We start from the raw sequence: 22,097 nt of genomic DNA, 5'->3' as shown, positions 1-22,097 counted from the left end.
GTGATGAAGTGCCCCTGAGTTGGACCTTCAGTACCCTTCCTGTACCCCACTAAAAAAGAAAAGAACATAAAATTAAATCATCAGGTTATCAGGAATAGACTTTAGCTCAAGTAAGCCATCCTTCTAACATTCCAATAACAAATATGGACAAACTTTAGTATGCAGAGAAAACCTGGATGGTTATTTTAGAAACCTACTATGTCTTTTTTTGTACATTCAATCTTTAGTCTCCAAAAAATAATCTCACGTAAGATGATAAAGTCATTATATTTATTGTTCTAAAAAACACTAAACAGAGACCCCTAATACCTATGATCTCTTTTTCCCTACATTGATATCCTATTATCTGATGAATCTGCCCCATATTGAGGCAGGTGCTGAGAGCAGTGACAACATTTCACAAGATCCCACAAAAGAATGATCCTTGCTCTTGCTCATATCATCAAAATCTGGAGTTTAAAAAATATGTAAAATTCAAATGCAACAGAAATTTGAAACAGTGACAGAAAAACAAATCCATTCACTTCTTATTTCTCCTTAAGATTATAACTCTTTGTGCCAGAACCTCAGAAGAAGCCTTTGCTAGAGCCATCATTCCTGGGTTGGGCCTGCTAACTAGCTGCTGCAGTCACTCTTTCTGTAGACGAAGGTCACAGGTGTATTACAAGTTGTTCTTGGCATCTTGAAATGCCTATTTCTACTCAGGTGCTCATCTTCTTGTTAGTGATTCACCTTTCTGATCTTTTTAAACCAGTCTCCCCCTAGGAGGAAAATTCCGCTTAACTTCTAGTATCCAAATAACTTTCAGTATCTGAATTGTTCACCCATCTGCTTAACTACTATATTCTTGCACATCCAAAAATGGCACCCAGAACCTGTTACTTTTCATTCCAGAAGCTTCCATTCCTTCCTTAATTTTTCCTCCAGTGGCCCAATTCCTAGCTTTTTTCCATGTCCTATTTCTCTTGCTTTGGAAGCTTAAAAGATGCTACAGGACCTAGTTTTAAGTTCCTATGTGGGAGCCAGTTACCTTGCCAAGAGAATAGAAATGGTTCGACCCCTGTTTTGCCCTGCACCTCAAGTCTCCTCACCAACGGAGATGATGCATAACAGGCTGTATAGCACTGGAGCATTCCTGGAGTGACGGCACTGCTGCTTTGGTCTCCTGGGCTTCCTTCCATGACTTAACATGAACTATGCCTAACAGAGCCCTAGTACAGCTGTTCTGCAGAATGGCTGCTACCCTAGAATGACTGTATCACATTCAGATATAGTGTACTCCCTGATAGATAGGAAGTGACCCCAACAATAAACTTTGATAATAAAGAAAAAAGGGGGGGGCTGGGATTGTGGCTCAGCGGTAGAGCGCTCACCTAGCATGGGCGAGGCCCTAGGTTCAATCCCCAACACCACATAAAAATAAATAAATAAAGATATTGTGTCCAACTACAACTAAAAAATAAATATACTTAAAAAAAAAAAAAAGATTATAATGCTTGGGGCCATGGTTGTAGTTCAGTAGTAGAGTGCTTGCCTAGCATGCATGAGGAACTGGGTTTGATGCCTGGCACTACATAAAAATAAACAGATTAAAAAAAAAGGTATTGCATCCATCTACAACTAAAAAAAATTTTCAAAAATAAAATAGCAGGCTGTTTAAAAAAAAAAAGATTTAACTTTTAAGTGTAGGGGCTATTAAATCACAAGTACCCCATTTAAAAATAAAGGTTCATTAATACAAAAAGTAAGAGTATAGACTAATAAGAGTTGGACAGCTTGAATCATGGCAAGTTTTCTAAAAATATAATTTGAAATGGATTTTTCAAGAAATAATGGAAATGTGTTGGCAAAAGGAGAGTCAAGTTAACTTGCAAGAGAGCAAAAAGAGGCAAAGATAGTTGGGGTTGTAGCTCAGTGGTAGAGCACTTGCCTCGCTTATGTGAGGCACTAAGTTTGATCCTCAGCATCACATTAAAAAATAAATAGGGGGGCTGGGGTTATGGCTCAGAAGTAGAGCACTCACCTAGCATGTGTGAGACCTGGGTTCGATCCTCAGCACCACATAAAATAAAATAAATGTATTGTGTCCAACTACAACTAAAAAATATATATTTAAACAAATAAATAAATAAATAGGGGCTGGGGCTGGGACTCAGTGGTAGCACACATGCCTGGCATGTGTGAGGCACTGGGTTTGATTCTCAGCAAAGCATATAAATAAATATAATAAATGGTCCATTAACAACTAAAAAAATTAAAAATAAATACATACATAAATGTACTTTGTCAATTTAAAACTAAATATATAATTCTTTTAAAAAATATAGTAAGTTTACTCTAATTCAACTTGTCTGACATAGTTCAAAGAAAAGTTAATGAGAACATTCAGTGAATAGAGCTGTCCTAAGGTCCTACCGAGAATATGGAACTTGTGCATCCGACAGCCATTATCACAGGAAGATGAAATAATGATGATAATAACAAAAATCACTGGGCAGTGAGATACCAGTTTCTGGTCCAGCAGAACTTAACTAGAAGTAGCAACAGAAGAACAAAAGGCTTGTTCTAGTTCAAAATACAAAAATAACTCTCCACCATTCCAAGAATACCATTACTTTTTTTAAAAAGGTACAGGCAAACTCAGAAATGGCCAACAAAGCAGGGCAGATAAACAAGGTTTCATCCTCTTTAGTGCTCTAGTAATTGACAATTTATCCTCTTTCTGCCTATAGTAACAACCAAGGGTTAAATATTTAAAAGAAAGAATATATAAGTGATAGTTCTCATACATCAAAGAGAAAAAAAACTGATAAAGAAAAAAAAATGTTTTCATGAATGACAGGATGCAGAAAAAAATAGAGAATGAAGACAAAAGAGAAACATCAGTTCTGATGCACTGCAAAACAGAAGTGGGAAGGAATAACATTTGAAATAATTGTCTTGCTCTTAGATTTTACTACCTTCCTTCTAAGCCCATGAGAGAATAATCAATGGAAAAAAAAAAAATTCTAAACAAAACAAACCCATACCCCAAAACCAGGAAATTCCAAGTGTCCACAAACATACAGGTTAAATTTATAACTAAAAGAAATCTTTGTACATGTGTGTGTGGTACTGGGGATTAAACCCAGAGGCATTCTACTACTAAGCTACATCCCTAGCTGCTTCTTCTTCTTTCTTTCTTTTTTTTTCTTTCTTTTTTTTGAGCTGGAGTTTCATTAAATTGCCCAGAATGGCTTAAAACTTGCAATTCTCCTGCCACAGCCTCCAGTGTCACTGGGATTACAGATATGTACCACTGTGCCTGGCCTATAACTAAAAGGAATCTTCACTTAATGTCATGCCTTTCATAGAGACTGTTCCCTTCTCTTCCAAATAAATAACATCAATGTGACAAAAAAATACAAGTCATCAGAAAAGTCAGCATAATACAGTCTCTAACTTTGAGCAGACTGTAAAGGAAAAAGGTAGCACAGCTTTTCTCTATCCCACTGCTCCTGAAACAAAACAACAATAAAAAGTCTGAATTATTTTACAGTATATCACAGATAGTGGCCTGTTCCCACACTGCCCCACAGCCTTCCCAGGATGGGCCAGTGGGATTTAACATGAACCAAATCTGTCAACCAAGCTGAAGACAGACATGTGGGTTCTAATGAGCAGCACTGAAAACAACATACTGCTCCATTCAGCTCCAAACAATGATAAATAATTCAAGAAAAGAACTGCCGCAGTACAGAACACAGCAGCAGGGTTTAAAAATAGACCACAAGCTAGAGAGTCTAGGTGGGGGAAATCAAGAGTCACAGAGAAAATTATTTTCTGTGAACAAATTCCTAAGCCTTTTGCAATAATGGAAGCTGCTGAAAGTGAACTCAAATGCCAAAATCTAATATACTTTTTCAAAAATCAAATAGTTTTCAGGAACATGACAAATCTGATAATGAGAGCTAATAAATAATAGTACTACTTGGCAACAGTAGTTATTAAAACAAATAAAACTCAAACATAGGGAAAACCATATTTTTTTTTTTGTTTTTGTGGTACTGGGGATACAATACAGGGGCACTCTACAACTGAGCTACATCCCTACCCCTTTTTAATTTTTTGGTTTGAAACAGGGTCTCACTAAGTTGCCCAGGCTAACTTCAAACCTAAGATTCTTCTGCCTCAACCTCCCAAGTAGCTGAGATTACAGGCATGTACTATCACACTTGGTAGGAAAAAATGTTTAAAAAAATCAGAAGAGGGTTATAATTCTACTTTCCATACCACCAAGTTTTAGGTTTAACACAAATCTAAGCTTTTACTCACTAATTATGCTTATTGTACTGAAGGTACATAACACTTGCCATTTTTCTATTCATCCTTCTATCTTTAATAGACCCTAACATACAACACATATGAACACAAGATTCTTTTTCATCAATAAAAAGGTAGTTTGAAAACTGAACAGAAGCTATGATTATTGTCTTCCAGATTTAAATTAAACTCCAACTCTAAGAGACTGATGAATCTGTAATTAGATGAGGATAGTCCAAATTCTGGGCTCAATGAATTATACAGGTTTCAACCGACCCACTGCTTTATGAACAGGGTGACTGGATAATCAATCTTAAGACTGATGTCTTGAGAACCACCAGAATGACCACAACCCAGAAATATATAAATGATAAACAAATAACATTCTACACTTTGATTTCCTCACAGCCATCAAAATACACACCACTCTCCCACTCTGGAAAGGGGAGCACATGCCTATAAACCCACCAACTTGGGAGGGTAAGGCAAGAAGATTACAAATTCAAGGACAGCGTGGGCAACTTAGCAAACCCTGTTTTAAAAAAGGGGTTATGGGGCTTGGGTAGCTCTGCGGTAAAGCACCCCTGGTTTCACAAAAATTTAAAACAAACAAAAGTACTCTCCAAAAGCTTGAGATCAATTTCAGACAACTAAAACTTTAAAGACCATTTCAGGAAACTGTTAATGATGACTAATCTACCTATAAAAGTATGACTTAGAATACAAAAGAAAATATAATTTGTTTTTTTTTTTATATATTAGTTTATCCAAACTAAGCAAAACAAACATTACCAAAGAAATTCTCGTTCAGTACAAAATACAGGCCAATATAATATATAAACAGACCATATGCTCCTGCCTCACCTATCTTAACAAGAAAAATTGGCTTTGTCTCCTAACTGTGCCATTAAACTTAAACTACACAAAGACTAGCTGCACTTGGAATGAAGTTTTTTTTTTTAAGTTGTCGATGGATATATTTTATTTATTTAAATGTAGTGCTGAGAATCAAACCCAGTGCCTCACACATGCTAGGCAAGTGCTCTATCACTGAACTATAACCCCACCCCTAAATGGTATTTTCAAAGGAGAAACAGTCTAGTTCATTTAAAACATGGTTCATTTAGAGTACTGTGAGTATAACTAAACATGGTCAGATCAACTGTTTTTTTATCTCTGCTGTACTCACCACACAGGTAAATTCTGTAAATCTAGGCTTTCTTACTATTGACAAGACACAGTATTTAGTTAAATATAACTCATTTGAGTCCTGGCACCAGTATTCTTGATCTTAGTAAAGAGGCCCTTTCCTGACCATGTAGACAGAAATACTATGATCCTCTTCTGATCTGCCCATCCCCTCTGGGCAAGCTATCCATGGGACCAAGGGGTTATACCTATCTGAAACCCCTGAGTCTACTACTCCTAACTAGGCTCAATAATCACCCACCCACCGAGCAGCCCCAGAAACCCTCTTCAAGGTTTTCAGTAGGTATCTTTGAAAATTCTATCCTCCTATTAACCATACCACTCTTGTACTCATTTCATGGTCTGAATGGCAGGTAAGTAACAAACGATGAGAAGGTTGTAGATAAAGATGAGACTTGTAGGATATCTCTGCACTATTGCATTCTTTCTCAGAACTCTGAGGATTCTAAGAACTCTAATTCCAACCTGACCTTTATATTTATCAAGGTAGGAGGGAAAACTTTTTTTTCTAACAATTTTTAAAATCTTTATTGGAACTCAGGAGGCTGAGACAGGAAAATTATAAGATCAAAGTTAGCCTCAGCAACTTAGCATGGCCCTAAACAACTTAGTGAGACCTGTCTCAAAATAAATAAAAAGGATGAGGGTGTGACTCAGTGGTAAATTATCCCTGGCTTAAATTCTCAGTTAAACCTCCCACCCCCAAAATCTTGACTGAAATGTGGTTCTTCCATTCATACTCTGTCATGGGATTTAAACATAAATTATTAGAACCATGTCTACCAAGTCCTATCACATATCAGCTCTATAATCACAGATAAGTAACCATTTCTTTTTTTTAACATTCTTATTTGTAGATGGACACAATACCTTTATTTTATTTATTTTTATGTGGTGCTGAGGATCAAACCCAGTGCCTCAAACATGCTAGGCAAGCGCTCTACCACTGAATTCAAAACCCCAAGTCACACTTTTTTTTTCTTTTTCCTTTTCAGTGCTAGAGAACCAAACCCAAGACCTTACACATGCTAGATCAGTACTCTTCCCCATATTATTGATATATAAAATAAGCAAGCTAAAATCTCTTTCACAAGATTTTTAAAATATTTTTCTTAGTTGTGTAGGTGAATACAATTTACTTTATTTTTGTGTGGTGCTAAGGATCAAACCCAGTGCCTCACACATACAAGGTGAACATTCTACCACTGAGCCACAATCCCAGCCCCTCTTTCACAGGATTTTAATGTGATTAAATAATTTTCAAAATTATTTTTCAGGGTTGCCTAATCCACAGCAAATCTATAACACACTAAATCTATTATTATATATCCTACCAACACTTTGATCTCTAATATGGGCATAAAGGGGACATAAAAATGCAAAAATATAGAACCAATTTCAGAGAAACTATAATGAAGATACAAATATTAAAGGGGCTTGTTTTAAGGTTTTCCTTCCTTGATTCCATGGAAGTTTGGTGGTATTATTGTGCTTAAAATCATTCCTTCCACTAAAATGCACACTCTAATCCAGTAATCTACTTCTGCACATATATTTAAAATAATTAGCCATGAAAAAACAGATATGGATTGGTTATCTGATATCCCAACATCAATATATAAGTAAATACATATAATTTGTAAGCAAGTTTGGCATAACCAGAAAGTAAATTACTTACACATATCTACTTTACCTAGCTGCTTTTTCAGGTTTCAGGACAGTTTCCTTAAAAATGAAATTAAAGCGTTAGAGTATGCCTTCAATATAAAGACATTTCTGTTCTTTTTTTTTTTTTTAAAGAGAGAGAGAGAAAATTTTTTTAATATTTATTTTTTAGTTTTCGGTGGACACAACATCTTTGTATGTGGTGCTGAGGATCAAACCCGGGCCGCACACATGCCAGGCGAGCACGCTACCGCTTGAGCCACATCCCCAGCCCCAACATTTCTGTTCTTTTCAACTTCTTTTCTTCAACTGACTACAAAGGAATACTAATACTACTTGGTAATTTCCCATATATAATCCCAACAGAGAAGGTTACTAGGATAATATAATCAATCAAATTATATTGAAGCTCTGGTTTTAGTAAGCTCCAAAAATGATGGGACGTAATATAAAGAGTTCAAAATAACAGAGGAGAAAAAAGGCACCTTTCCTTCTTTTTCTCATGCTTTTATCCCCAACCCCTCATTGGTTCATTCTATTAATTCCTAAGAACTCAAAACAAGTCTACAAACTATTCCTACATCCATCACACTCATAAAAACATATTATGGTTTTCAGATGTCCTTAATTCATTCATATCTCTGATAAAAACTCATTTCCAAACCAAAGGTTATAATATTAAAGCAGAAATACATGACTCAGAATCAAATATATTCTGAAATAGATTTAAATGATACATTATGTATCTATACGTAAGACACATATAGAAAGGCAGCTGGTTAAAGATACCCCAGCAATATATTCTGCAAGACATAACTGAGATTAAAGTATGTCAACAAGGGGAATATGTTGCAGATGTGCTTCTCTGTTATGCAAATCTCAAAACTAACCAGGGTATTTACTCAAAGACTTATTATTTATTGTAAGAATGCATCACCCATACTGGTGTGATCCTGAAACTTGTCTACAACAAAAGGCTTCATCTTAAAGAAAAACTCTTAGTGATCTCAAAATGCTATTATCAAGACAAGAATGATATTCCTGGACACCAGCAAAATAAAATCCCAAGAGCCCTAAATTCCATGATCAGACTTACATGGATTCATTCCTGAACAGAATCCAAAGCTTTCTTTGAGGGGAAAAAAAGGGGGACAAAAGCCAACAAGCTCTAACACATCCTATTCTAGACCAAAAATACAAAGCTGCAAATGTCTATAAATGCCTCAAGGTGTGCAATTACAGAAGCTAATTAGCATTCTCAAAATCAAACATCCACTACAATGCTTAAGGAACTGGGGAATTTGGCACAAAGAAGGAACAAACAGATAAATTCCACCAAAAGACAGAATTCAGATGTATTTCTCTACTAAAAGAAACAGAGTTCTAGAATTAAACAATGTAACTTACTGGAAAAATAAAAATTATATCAACCTCATAAGTCACAACTAATTATTCACTGTAAAAGTAGGAATTAATTGGGAAGAAAGCTCAGAACTGTGATAATAATTTTATAATAGAAAATAATGTGAAATCTGCTTTCATTCATAACCAAAAGATGTTTTAAAAAGAAAACACATGGCCAGGTATTGTGGAGCACACCTGTAAATCCTAGCAACTCCAGAGGTTGAGGCAGGAGGACTGAAAGTTTGATGACAGCCTGTGCAACTTAGCAAGACTCCTCAAAAGAAAAAATGAAGTTGGAGATGTAGCTCAGTGTTGAGAACCCCTGGGTTTAAGCTCCAGTATCGGGGGGGGGGGGGGGGGGGAAGACCACATTAAAACAAACAAACAAACCTATCTTAAATCATCTTTTGTCTAAAAAATCAACATACCAGAGTTGTGCCATGTAATTTTACCTCTAATTCTTATTTAATCTCAACAAGAATTTAACTATGGGATCTTGGGTAAAGAAGATTCATTGTAATTATCAGGAGATTTGATTTGTAGGTATGCCACCTATATGCTGTGTAATTTTGAGACCAGTTATTAACCTGTTAGTGCCTCAGTTTACCTTACTTATAAAACAAAGGTAACAGTAACTATCTCATGGGGATGTACAGATTAAATGAGTTAATAAAAAGGCATAGTCCTTAGACACCTGAGAAGTATTTAAATAAATAATTAACTATTATTTTTGGTTTACTCTTCACTAAACTAATTAAGAGGATCAGGGTCACTATTTAATAACTTAGAAGATTTAATAATATAATGATGTTTTATAGAACCTCCTAAACTAAGGATTTTGTTTGCTTAGAATGAACAAAATCAGGAGGACCAGGGGGACATTATATTTTGAAGACCTCAATATGCACTTTTTTTTAGAGACCCATATTCTGGGATGTAATATTCCTGTGCCAAAGACATGAAGTTTTCTGATAAGCAAATAAATTATAATGTAAGTGCTAACTAGAGCTGCTCACAGGGTAAATGGCAATGAAGGAAGAGGGCATCTAAGTCAGACCCCAGGAAAGGCTTCCAGAATGGATAACAAACCTGATCCTCAAGGATAAATAATTTTTAGGCAAATGGAGAAGTGGAGACCTAGCTTTCATATTTACCAGTTAGATGACCTGAGGAAAGTTAATCTCTCTCAACCTCAATTTCCTCATCTATAAAATGAAATAACAAGAGTACTTCTTTGGGGGCTGGGGATATAGCTCAAAGGTAGAGCACATGCCTAGCATAATTGACAACTGGAATATGAGAATGTAATTCAGTGGTAGAGAGAGCTTGCCTAGCATATGCAATGGGTGCTGGGTTCAATCTCCAGCAATGCGAAAACAAGAGGACTTCTTTTGGAATGAGGAAACTGTGCCTCAAGAGATATTAAGGAGGTGGTAGTACACATCAATAATCACAGCAACTAGAGAGGCAGAGGGCAGGAGGACTGCAAATTCAAGGCCAGCCTCAGCAACTCAGTGAGAACCTGTCTCAAATTTTTTTTTAAAAAAAGGGCTGATTAGCTGGGATTGTGGCTCAGTGCCTAGCATATGTGAGGCACTGGGTTCGAGTCTCAGTAAACCTCATATAAATAGATAGATAGATAGATAGATAGATAGATAGATAGATAGATTTTTTTTGTCCATGTACAACTAAAAATTTAATAAGGGGTGTGGGGGGCTGAGAGTGTAGCTCAGTGAGAAAGCACCCCAGGTTCAATCCCCAGTACTGGGGCAGGGAGACACTAAGGAAGTAGAATTTTTAAGATTTAGTGACATATGAGATGTCTTTGATATCTATCTGGGGGAAGATATCTAAGAAGGAGGGACCTGGGGAACTAGATAGAAAAATAGTCATAAAGTGTGGCATGGAACACCTGGGAATTCCCAACAACTTTTCTATGGCACCTGCAAGGTCAAAAACATTTTTTTTTTGAAAGGGAAGAGATAAAACTATCATTATTTGCAGACAATATAAATATCATCCAAGAAAACCCAACAGAATGAACAAATCATTAGAATTCATCAGAGTTCAACATGGTCACCATGTTGTACATGCAAGATCAATATACAAGAGTTTAACAGCAGAATCAAGAAAAAATTTAATCAAATTGCTGAAAAACAGTGAAAAAGAAAATATCTTAGAAAGAACCCAAGGAAAAAAATGACACTTAACAGACACGGTACAACTAGCATCTTCTTGTCAGAAATAAGGTAGGTCCAAGACAACAGATCAACATTTTGTTTGCTTGCTTGTTTTTTGACTCTGGGTTTGGAACCCAAGGCCTTGTGCATGGGAGGCAAGCGTCCTGCCACTGAGCTGCATCCTGGCCCTAAGGACATGTTGTAAAAGAGGTGCAAATAAAGAAAAAAAAAAAGGAAAACATTAAAAACTCAAAAATGAAGTTGATGGATATAAAGATAACACAACTAATAACCACAGACCTGTACTTTGAGAGGTCCTAAAACAATCTTCCAGGTGGAAGGAAAATGATACCAAATATCAAAAATTCAAATGACCTCTGTGCTTTAAAAGCATTTCTCTAAGAAAGAAGCATTAAACTTCTGATTACATCCACTGTGTACATCCAATTGCATCCCATCCATTTTAAAATGATGGGCATTTTAGATCCTGGTAGTTTATAAGATGACCCTGGTAGTTTATCAGTGCATGCTAGGCAAGCACTCCACCACTGAGCTATAGCCTCAGCCCCGTAAATGAATTCTACAAATCTAAAAACCTGCTATTGTTAGTAAGTTAAATCTCAGGCTCAATTTATTTTTTTAGTTGTAGATAGACACAATATCTTTATTTTATTTATTTATTTTTATGTGATGCTGAGGATCGAACCCAGGGCTTCACACTTGCTAGGCAAGTTATCTACCACTGAGCCACAACCACAGCCTGGCTCAATGGTTTTTGTTGAGAGAATATTTTGTTCAATATAGGAGTGATCAGTACAGCACTTGTTGTTGTTTGTCTTCATAATGGCTGCCACTCTTACTGGTGTGAGGTGGTATCTTAGAGTAGTTTTAATTTGCATTTCTCTGACTGCTAGAGACGATAAGCATTTTTTCGTATATTTGTTGATTGATTGTATACCCTTTTCTGAGAAGTGTCTGTTCAGGTCCTCGGCCCATTTATTGATTGGATTATTTGTTTTTTTGGTGCTTATCTTGTTCAGCTCTTTATATACCCTAGGGATTAGAGCTCTATCTGATGTGTGAGGGGTAAAAATTTGTTCCCAGGATGTAGGCTCCCTATTCACCTCACATATTATTTCTTTTGCTGAGAAAAAACTTTTTAGTTTGAATCTGTCCCATGTGTTGATTCTTGGTTTTAATTCTTGTGCTATAAGCGTCTTATTAAGGAAGTTGTGGCCTAGCCTCATGTGATAGAGATTAGGGCCTACTTTTTCTTCTATTAGATGCAGAGTCTCTGGTTTAATCCCTAGATCCTTGATGCATTTTGAGTTAACTTTTGTGCATGGTGAGAGATAGGGATTCAATTTCATTTGTTGCATATGGATTTCCAGTTTTCCCAGCACCATTTGTTGAAGATGCTATCCTTTAACCAGTGCATGGTTTTGGCACCTTTGTCTAATATAAGGTAGTTGTAATTTTGTGGGTTAGTCTCTGTGTCTTCTATTCTGTACCATTGGTCTACTAGCCTGTTTTGGTGCCATCAAAAACATTTTTATAGCCAAGAGCAGTGGAACATGTCTACTACTACTCCAAAGGCTGAAGTAGAGGATCATTTGAGGCCAGAAGCTAAGAGACCAAACTGGCAACATGGAATGGGGGGCAGCATTTTCACATTAAGACCTTCTTTGTCCTTTTCACTGTCATACTAGGTATATGGTAGAGTTTTCCAGAAGCTATATAACATTTCAACTAACTCTAATGAAAGGAAGATCTGAGAATCCAACAATATTCTATTAACCCCATCATTAAAAAGATTTGTTGGCAGAACACTTGCCTAGCTTACCAGAGACTCTGAGTTCCATCCCCAACACTTGGGGCGGGGGGGGAACTAATCATAAACCAAGTAAAAGCTACAAAAAAATTGTTGCTATTTTTGGGAAAAATTACTTTTCATAAAAATTTGCTTTTATGTTAATATGTAATGGGTTTATTTTCTTTATTTGTTGTTGTTGTTGCAGTGCTGGAGATCAAACCCAGGACCTTGCACATGCTTACTATCATTTTTTCTAATTAATTAATAAATGTTTTTAAATTTCTCAGTTTCAATTTCTAATACATTAATTAATGCTTATAAGTATAACCTACATAAAAGCTCCTTGGAAGGGCTGGGGATGTGGCTCAAGCGTAGCGCGCTCGCCTGGCATGCGTGCGGCCCAGGTTCGATCCTCAGCACCACATACAAACAAAGATGTTGTGTCCACCGAAAACTAAAAAATAAATATTAAAAATTCTCTCTCTCGGGCTGGGGATGTGGCTCAAGCAGTAGCGTGCTCGCCTGGCATGCGTGTGGCCCGGGTTTGATCCTCAGCACCAAATACAAACAAAGATGATGTGTCCGCCGAAAACTAAAAAAAAAATTCTCTCTCTCTCTCTCTCAAAAAAATAAAATAAAATAAAATAAGAACCACACTGCAATGTGGAACTTATTAAAAAAAAAAAAAAAGCTCCTTGGAGACCTCAATCATTTTTGAGTATAAAAGCTTTAGCCAGGTGCAGTGGCACATGCCTGTAATCCCAGCAGCTCAGGAGTCTGAGACAAGAGGATTGCAAATTCAAAGCCAGCTTCAGCAACTTAGCAAGGCCTTAAACTTAGTGAGACCCTGTCTGTAAATAAAATACAAAACAGGCTGGGGATGTTGCTCAGTGGTTAAGTGCCCCTGAGTTCAATACCCAGTACCAAAAAAAAAAAAAAAAAAAAAGAATGTAAAAGCTTTGATATCTAAAAAGTGTTAGATGGATGGTGGATGATATTTCCACTCAGTGAGACAGAATATACTAAAGAAGAAACCAGTTTGAAAAAGGAGGATAAACTAGGCATGGTGGTGCATGCCAGTAATCCCAGCTATTTAGGAGGCTGAGGCAAGAAAATTCCAAGTTTAAGAGCAGCCTACACAACTTCGTAAGCCCCTGGGTCAAAATTTAAAAATATAAAAAGGCTAGGATGTAGCTCAGAGGCTGAATCCTCCTGGGTTCAATACTCAGTAACAAAAAAGAAGAAATAAGGAGGGGTGGAGGAGGAGGTAAGAGAGATTAGAGGACTGGAAGGAAGGAAAGAAAAAATAAAGTTCTTTTTAATACATAATAAATGTGATATAACCATGGGCTGACAAAATCTAAGTATCCAAAAGGCAGTTACATAGGTGGGACTAGAAATCTAAACCACTAAACTCTGGGAGTAGCTGAAATCTTAAATTTCAATTGCAACCATAAAAGGGGAACTCACAGTGAGAAAAGTGGCAGGACAACAACAACAACAAAAGGTTGGAAGAAAAGCAGAGGCCTCAGGACATAATACTATTTAAGGGATAGAGAGGAAGAAAAGCTTCCACATGGAGGGGGGGAAAAAGTCATAGAAATGAGAAATTAAAATGAAACGTAAAACAACACTAGCTACAAATTAAAGAGAGAAAAAAGTAGGTCAGGGCTTTAAAGAAAAGTAAAACACAGCAAAAATCCAATCTACCACTAGAGATGGCAGGGAGAAACAGAATGGAAATATAAAATCAACAGTAACTCAAAATCTCACTTTAACCAAATTTTGTGAATTTTTTTCATGATTTTTTTTAAATCACTCATAAATAACAGAATGGTTTCAGATTCATTTCCTTTGCCCTCCAGAAGAAATGCAAACAAGTAAGAAAATGACCAAAAGGATAGAAATTGACAGAAAAAGCCCAGTTCGACGCCAATCCCAGTGGCTCGGGAGGCTGAGATAGAAGGATCAGGAGGGTTTCAAAGCCAGCCTCAAGCAACAGTGAGGTGCTAAGCAACTCAGTGAGACCCTGTCTCTAAATAAAATATGAAATAGGGCTGGTGATTGGCTCAGTGGTTCAGTGCCCCTGAGTTCAATTCTGGTACTCAAAAAAAAAAAAAAAAAGAAAAGACATTGACAGAAAAGAACCCACTCACAAGTTATCATGATAGACACTTTCAAAAATTGCTGAGTGATATTCCAAGCTACATCACTGGTCCACTGAGCAGAGACTAGAAACATCAATAAAACTTTATTGATGGGACAGGCACAATTAGAAGCAACTCTAGCAGAAGATTACCAGAGTTCCAAGTCTCCTTGTTACTGAAACGTGGCTTAATTGCAGAAAACAATTCCAAAGAAATATTTCTTCAGATGTTTTAATGGTCCTCTAGCAATACCATATCCAAATTGAGATTTTTACATAAATTAGAACAGCTTTGAAATACAGAGATAAACCTTTAAGAAATCATAGTGTATATACTTCATCATCAAACTTTGATGTAAGCCCTAAAACAAATAAAGATCAAAGGAGAATTACTTTGCTAGATGCACTTAGAATAGAAAGCCTTCTTTAACTGGTCAATTCTTCCCTTTAAATGTAGAAATTATGGTTTTTATATATATGGTCAATTTTTTTGAGAAAAAGAATATAGGGAGAAAAAGCTTATGATACTCAGAATTTACCAATACATCCAAAAAGAACCCTGAACAAGAAAGTATACATTATCATGTATAAGCTGTCACTAAAATCTTTTCACACCATAATCTTGTGCTATGGTAGCTGACCTGTTTCTACCTCTAAGCCCACATCTGATTATCTGTAAACTTGTAGGAGGAGCTGGGCTTCAACACATACTGAAATATCTTTTGACATTAAGTATCTTTTGACCTAAGCTCTATTTATCCTTCACTCCCCCTTTTAAGAATATGAGAGCAAGGTGCAGTGGCACACACCTGTAATCCCAGTGGTGCACACCTGTAATCCCAGTGGCTTTGGGGGGCTAAGGCAGGAACACTACAAGTTCAAAGCCAGCCTCAGCAACTTAGCAAGGCCCTAAGCAACTGAGACTCTGTCGCAAAATAAAGAGGGCTGGGGATATGGCTCAGTGGTTAAGTGCCCCAGTACGAAAAATAAATTAAACTAAATTAAATGAAAAGGGCTGGAGCTATTGTTCAGTGGTAAAGCACTTCTGGGTTAAAACCCCAATACTCCACCCCACCGCCAAAAAAAAAAAAAAACCATAGTGTTCGAAATTATTGGATAGTAGTCAACAACAATGGGCAAAATGAAATTGTATAGAACTACATAAACACACACAAAGTGCGTGTAAAACTGATCAAATAGACTCTAGATTTCACCAAAGTCAATCTCCTACTTTTAACATTATTCTATAGTTATGCAGTGTTACCAGTAAAAATACTGGGTAAAAGGTTCATAGAATATTGCTATACTTTTTTTGTCTGAGGACACAATATATAAAGAAGTAATTTATTTGATGATAATTACAAAAAAGAAAAGAAGAAAAGATTTTATGTATTATTATAATTAAGTTGATATTAATCAAATTATACTGTTATAAACTATTGTGTAATTATCATCCCTACTTGGACATAATCTTTTTTCTCTTTTAACATAGATAGTTACAGCTACTCATGGGAAACTGCAAGAGGGTCCTGAAGAGCCACAACAATATTGAAATAGGAAAGCAAGGTAGGGGGCTAGGGTTGTAGCTCATTGGTAAGAGTGCTTGCCTAGCACATGTGAGGCACTGGGTTTGAGCCTCAACACCACATAAAAATAAGTAAATAAAATAAAGGTATTATGTCCATCTAAAACTAAAAATTGTTTGTTTGTTTGTTTGTTTTAAGCAAGGTAGGGGGCAAAGCACTTGCCTCGTACGTTTGAGGCACTGGGTTCGATTTTCATCACCACATTAAAAAAAGCAAGGTAGGAAGACTTATACCTTCAGAGTTTGAAGATTCTAGCAGGGAAGCCCAGCTACTCGTATACCTCTGACCTAAGAATGGTCCTCCTCTATCACACAAAGTTGCCCTCTTCTACCAAGAAAATAACCTTAGGAGGGATGCACAAGGTAGCACATAAATTTGAATTTTTATAAACTTAAAAATACTCCCACTTAACCTACATTATCATTTCAGAGGTACTCAATCTTCATTTTTGACTAATCTTCAGATGATACTATTAGAAACCCTCCCTTCTACACTTGACAAGTACTACAATATGATCTATACTTGATCTTAGCCAAAAGGCCGAGAAGCGATAATATGATCTATAAATAAGCATTTATTTTTTAATATTTTTTAGTTGTAGTTGGACACAATATCTTTATTTATTTATTTTTATGTGGTGCTGAGGATTGAACACTGCACCTTGCACTTGCTAGGTGAGCTCTCTACCACTGAGCCACAGCCCCAACCCCACAAATAATCACTTAGATATACAAAAAAAGCTCCTATAAGAAACCCTAATTAGATAACCAGGCATGATAGCACATGCCTGTGATACTAGTGACTCAGGAGACTGAGGCACCAGGATCACAAGTTCAAAGCAAGCCTCAGCAATTTAGCAAGACTCTAAGCAACTTAGTGAGAACCTGCCTCAAATTAAAAAAATTTTAAAAGGGTTAGGGATGTGGCTCAGTGGCAAAGCACCCTGGGTTCAATTAGGTTCCTTAAAAATGAGAGAACCTATTAACAGCATCTCAAGAAATTAACAAGAGACTTTTACTACCTGCATTAGTCATCTCTTAAGAATTCCCTAATTATATTTATCTCATAAAGATATTCACTTATACTTTAATTTTTTCAAAATTTTTTATCTACTTTATAAATAATAAATAATATAAATAATCTACTTTATTTATGTTTTTCTGTTTTGTTTTTTGTTGCTAGGGATTGAATCCAGGGTCTCTCACATGCTAAGTATGTGCTCTACCACTGAGCTACACCCCCAGCTCTAGAACAGTTTCAAAGTTAAAAATCTTAAAATTGGGTCAGGCACAGTGGTGCATATCTGGATTCAATTCCCAGAACCACAAACAACAACAAGCAGCAGCAAACAAATACTAAAAGATATGACCACAAAGATATGACTACTATTTTATTTATGTATTTATTTGTTCGTTTTTGGTACTGGGGATTGAACCCAGGTGTATTTTACCACTGAGCCACATCCCCAGCCCAAGCCCTTTTTATTTTTTATTTTGAGACAGCTTCTCACTAAGTTATTTAGGGCCTTGCTAAGTTGCTATGGCTGGTCTCGACCCTACGATCCTCCTGTCTCAGCCTCCTGAGTCACTGGGATTAACAGGTATTCACAATAGCACCTGCTCTGTCTACTATTTTAAAGACAAAACTATGGTATACTCACTAGTGGGAAATTGTGGTACAGTCTATTAAAACCACTTTACATTCATGATATTTATGGCCAATGAACAAATGACATAATCTAACCCAAATCACCAGCATGTCTCACTTCAACTGCAAAGACTTTATTTTTTAACTCAGCCAAATTCAATTTTGATATCTTCCCTAAATTTCAATTTCTTCATCTATTAAATGGATATAACAATACTTAAAACCCCACAGGGTTAAGTATAGATTAAATGAGAATGCAGGTACTGTATTTAATTTGTTGCCTGGCACATAGAAAGTCCTCTTAAATGTTACCTATTATTACCTGAATAAATGTTCAGCCTCCATGAGTCCAGTGCTGGAATGGCATCACATATAAGAAACAAGTCTAACCTCAAAAAAAAAAAAAAAAAAAAGTTAAAAGCAATTTTAAATTTTAATATACTGAGTACCCTCAAAGAAAATACATTCAATTCGAAATCTACAGCAGCACTGCTTAATATTTCTTTCACAATTCCTTTCACTTGTGTTTCTCATAAATATACACCTGCCCTGAATCCTCAATTCACAATTAAAAATTAAAAAAGAAAAAGAAAAAGAAAAACAACTGTTCAATAGGCTCTTTCTCCTCTATTGATCTCCCTCTTCTTGTAAGCAGTTCTTGGCCTGCTTTCTAACATAAATTAGTAACCCAGTCTTCTTGGAATTCCTCAGCTGCTTTTTACCCATTATTTTTTATACAAGTCTAGAACTCAGCAAGATGATCTAGAATCTCTCTTAGTAGGTAAGAAACAGAAGTGAGGCTAGAGATAGAACAAACACATAATTTAATATATCCTCACCCCATTTGCAGGATTCATTATTATTGCTATTACAAGACCCTAAAGAGTGGTTGGTGCTGAATCTACTTCAGGAGCCTAGAATGCTGAGAAGCCTTGAATGCTGAGTGTCACCACTAGAAACCTTAATGTACCCAAGCCAGTCTGAATCCCCACAAGCTCTTGAAACACCTGAGCCCTACTGTGTTCTTATGCCAAAGTGAGGAGAATCCCCAACGCATTATTTGGTTTTATAACTCTATTTCACAAATACAACATCAACTAAATTCTACCCTCTTGATGCCTTACGAAGATTTCCATGAAGGTTGGGGTTGTGGCTCAGTGGCAGAGCACTTGCCAACATGAGGCACTGGGTTCAATCCTCAGCACCACATTAAAAAAAAAATAAAGATATTGGTCCACCTAAAACTAAAAAATAAATATTTTTTAAAAAAAGATTCCCATGAAAAACACTTCTCCAATTCTTTATACCTCCTGCACCTCAGGACATGTGGTTGGTTAAGGTTGGTTAAGGTGACATCAGGACATGTGGTTGGTTAAGGTTGAAAAGGGACAGCCAGGACACTGCCCTTCCACTTTTCACCACTAAACTTGGTCATAAAACACTACCCATATGGTGAATTTTTTCCCATGAAATGCCTTGTTCTCCCCCAAGCCAAGAAATTACTAGTTCCCTTTCCTCACCAGCCCTCAAGTCATGCCAAAACACATGTGATTTTTTTTTATTGGTTGTTCAAAACATTACAAAGCTCTTGACATATCATATTTCATACATTTGATTCAAGTGGGTTATGAACTCCCATTTTTACCCCGTATACAGATTGCAGAATCACATCGGTTACACATCCACGTTTTTACATATTGCCATACTAGTGACTGTTGTATTCTGCTATCTTTCCTATCCTCTACTATCCACCCTCCCCTCCCCTCCCATCTTCTCTCTCTACCCCATCTACTGTAATTCATTTCTCCCTTGATTTTTTTTTCCCTTTCCCCTCACATCCTCTTATATGTAATTTTGTATAACAATGAGGGTCTCCTTCCATTTCCATGCAATTTCCCTTCTCTCTCCCTTTCCCTCCCACCTCTCGTCCCTGTTTAATGTTAATCTTTTTTCTCATGCTCTTCCTCCCTGCTCTGTTTTTAGTTGCTCTCCTTATATCAAAGAAGACATTTGGCATTTGTTTTTTAGGGATTGGCTAGCTTCACTTAGCATAATCTGCTCTAATGCCATCCATTTCCCTGCAAATGCCATGATTTTGTCATTTTTTAGTGCTGAGTAATACTCCATTGTGTATAAATGCCACATTTTTTTAATCCATTCATCTATTGAAGGGCATCTAAGTTGGTTCCACAGTCTAGCTATTGTGAATTATGCTGCTATGAACATCGATGTAGCAGTATCCCTATAGTACGCTCTTTTAAGGTCTTCAGGGAATAGTCCGAGAAGGGCAATAGCTGGGTCAAATGGTGGTTCCATTCCCAGCTTTCCCAGGAATCTCCATACTGCTTTCCAAATTGGCCGCACCAATTTGCAGTCCCACCAGCAATGTACAAGTGTACTCTTTTCCCCACATCCTCGCCAGCACTTGTTGTTGTTTGACTTCATAATGGCTGCCAATCTTACTGGAGTGAGATGGTATCTTAGGGTGGTTCTGATTTGCATTTCTCTGACTGCTAGAGATGGTGAGCATTTTTTCATGTACTTGTTGATTGATTGTATATCCTCCTCTGAGAAGTGTCTGTTGAGGTCCTTGGCCCATTTGTTCATTGGGTTATTTGCAAAACACATGTGATTTTTAAGCAGACACAATGGGCTCACACTGAGAATCATGCCATACCAAGAGGTGACTCTCCAACTCAGAGAACCAGAAGCAACATAATTCAAAACACACACTAGTATTTAGTACTATAATGGCTTTTTTACCCCATTGTAATTTTATCATAATTAAAAGTGGAACACTTTGGGGAAGAAGTTTAATTGCTTTCCGCCCTCTATCCTCCATAACTCCCTAATAGCTTTCAGTTTTTTTAATAAAATTCAACAGCCTCATAAGGAACATAAGTGGTTTCTTCTATCTTTGGCATCCTGCAAAGCATTCTCCCAGAAATACATGAGTTATCTTTTTTAAATGTAAATCAGATAATTGGGCTGGGATTGTGGCTGAGAGGTAGAGTACTCGCCTAGCACGTGCGAGGACCTGGGTTCGATCCTCAGCACCACATAAAAATAAAAGATATTGTGTACAACTACAACTAAAAAATAAATATTTTTTAAAAATGTAAATCAGATAATTAAGCATCCTCATTCAACTGGCTCTCATCCATGCAATAGACTATAGAGCCCTACAAAATTTGGCCTATTCTTGAACACACCAAACCAAATTCTCCCCAGAATTCTTTGTATTTGTTGTGGCCTATGCTCAAAATACTCTGCTTATTCAAAGAAATGGGATTTCTGCCTACCTTTCAATGAATAGTTATATGTCACTACAAAGAAGTCTTCCTTGACTACCTCAATTTGAAGAATCTGCTCCTCCTTTGTTCCTCTATATCACAACACCACATCTATTTTCTTCATAGGATTTATCATAATCATTATCTATCTTATTTATTTACTGGAAAACTGTGTATCTTCCCAGACAAAAATGTAAGCTCTTAGAGGGCAGAAATCTTATGCATTTTGTTCACATACATACCTGCAATGCCAAATACTGTGTAACACAAAATAAGCACTGAAATGATTTTCTAATTGTCTGATTCACTTACAAAGTTAAGTACTTCCTCTGAGGTAAACCTGGGCTTTTTAAGGTATTTAAATCTTATTTGTACAACCAATAAGATAACCAAGTTAATATTAATAACCCTGTGTTCTCTTCTTCATTGTAACAATCTGACTTATAGTCTCAGAAATCTTCCTTCCTTTCACTGAAGGTAAAATTTACACTCAGAAAATAACATGGCAATCCAGTCTCACAACAGTTCTACGGTTCTGAGGGGCCCAAACACAAACATCTCAAACAAAAGCAATTGCCAAAGATCTGACTATGACCACTGCAATGAGGAGTTCCTCATAGTTCAGAACAACTTAGGTTAAACTCACCCAAGATGGAAATGCCTATGAGAGAATCACTACTGCTAAGAGCTCTGTAAAGCACTCCAAATAATGCCTTGAAGAAAACATCAAAGGATGGAATGATTCAGTTCAGTCATCTAACTAGTAGAACATTCTATAAAGCTTTAATAATGACCCTGTCACCAGAAAAACAGATACTTTTTCATAGACTTCTAATCAGATGTATTTAGCGG

General features: G+C 36.6%; 1 protein-coding gene across 12 annotated transcripts in view; it reads right to left on the bottom strand.

Moving 5' to 3' along the window:
* Positions 1 to 22,097, bottom strand: part of R3hdm2 (R3H domain containing 2) — a 149,792-nt gene that overhangs the window by 91,677 nt on the left and 36,018 nt on the right. For 9 of the 12 annotated variants that reach the window (XM_071609731.1, XM_071609738.1, XM_071609739.1 and 6 more), the window contains exon 3: positions 18,275 to 18,337. The exons of 1 other annotated variant lie outside the window; for it this stretch is intronic. The gene's annotated coding sequence lies outside the window, so the exon portion shown is untranslated. Of the gene's footprint in view, positions 1 to 7,189; positions 7,237 to 18,274; positions 18,343 to 22,097 lie in introns of all 12 variants that reach the window. 2 more of the 12 variants (XM_071609734.1, XM_071609733.1) reach the window with 2 other exon arrangements.

This window comes from Marmota flaviventris, chromosome 3 (genome assembly GCF_047511675.1).
Source record: "Marmota flaviventris isolate mMarFla1 chromosome 3, mMarFla1.hap1, whole genome shotgun sequence".
In the NCBI taxonomy this organism is placed as follows: domain Eukaryota; kingdom Metazoa; phylum Chordata; class Mammalia; order Rodentia; family Sciuridae; genus Marmota; species Marmota flaviventris.
Note: the sequence above shows the minus strand (reverse complement) of the source record. Positions and strands in the feature narration are given on the sequence as shown.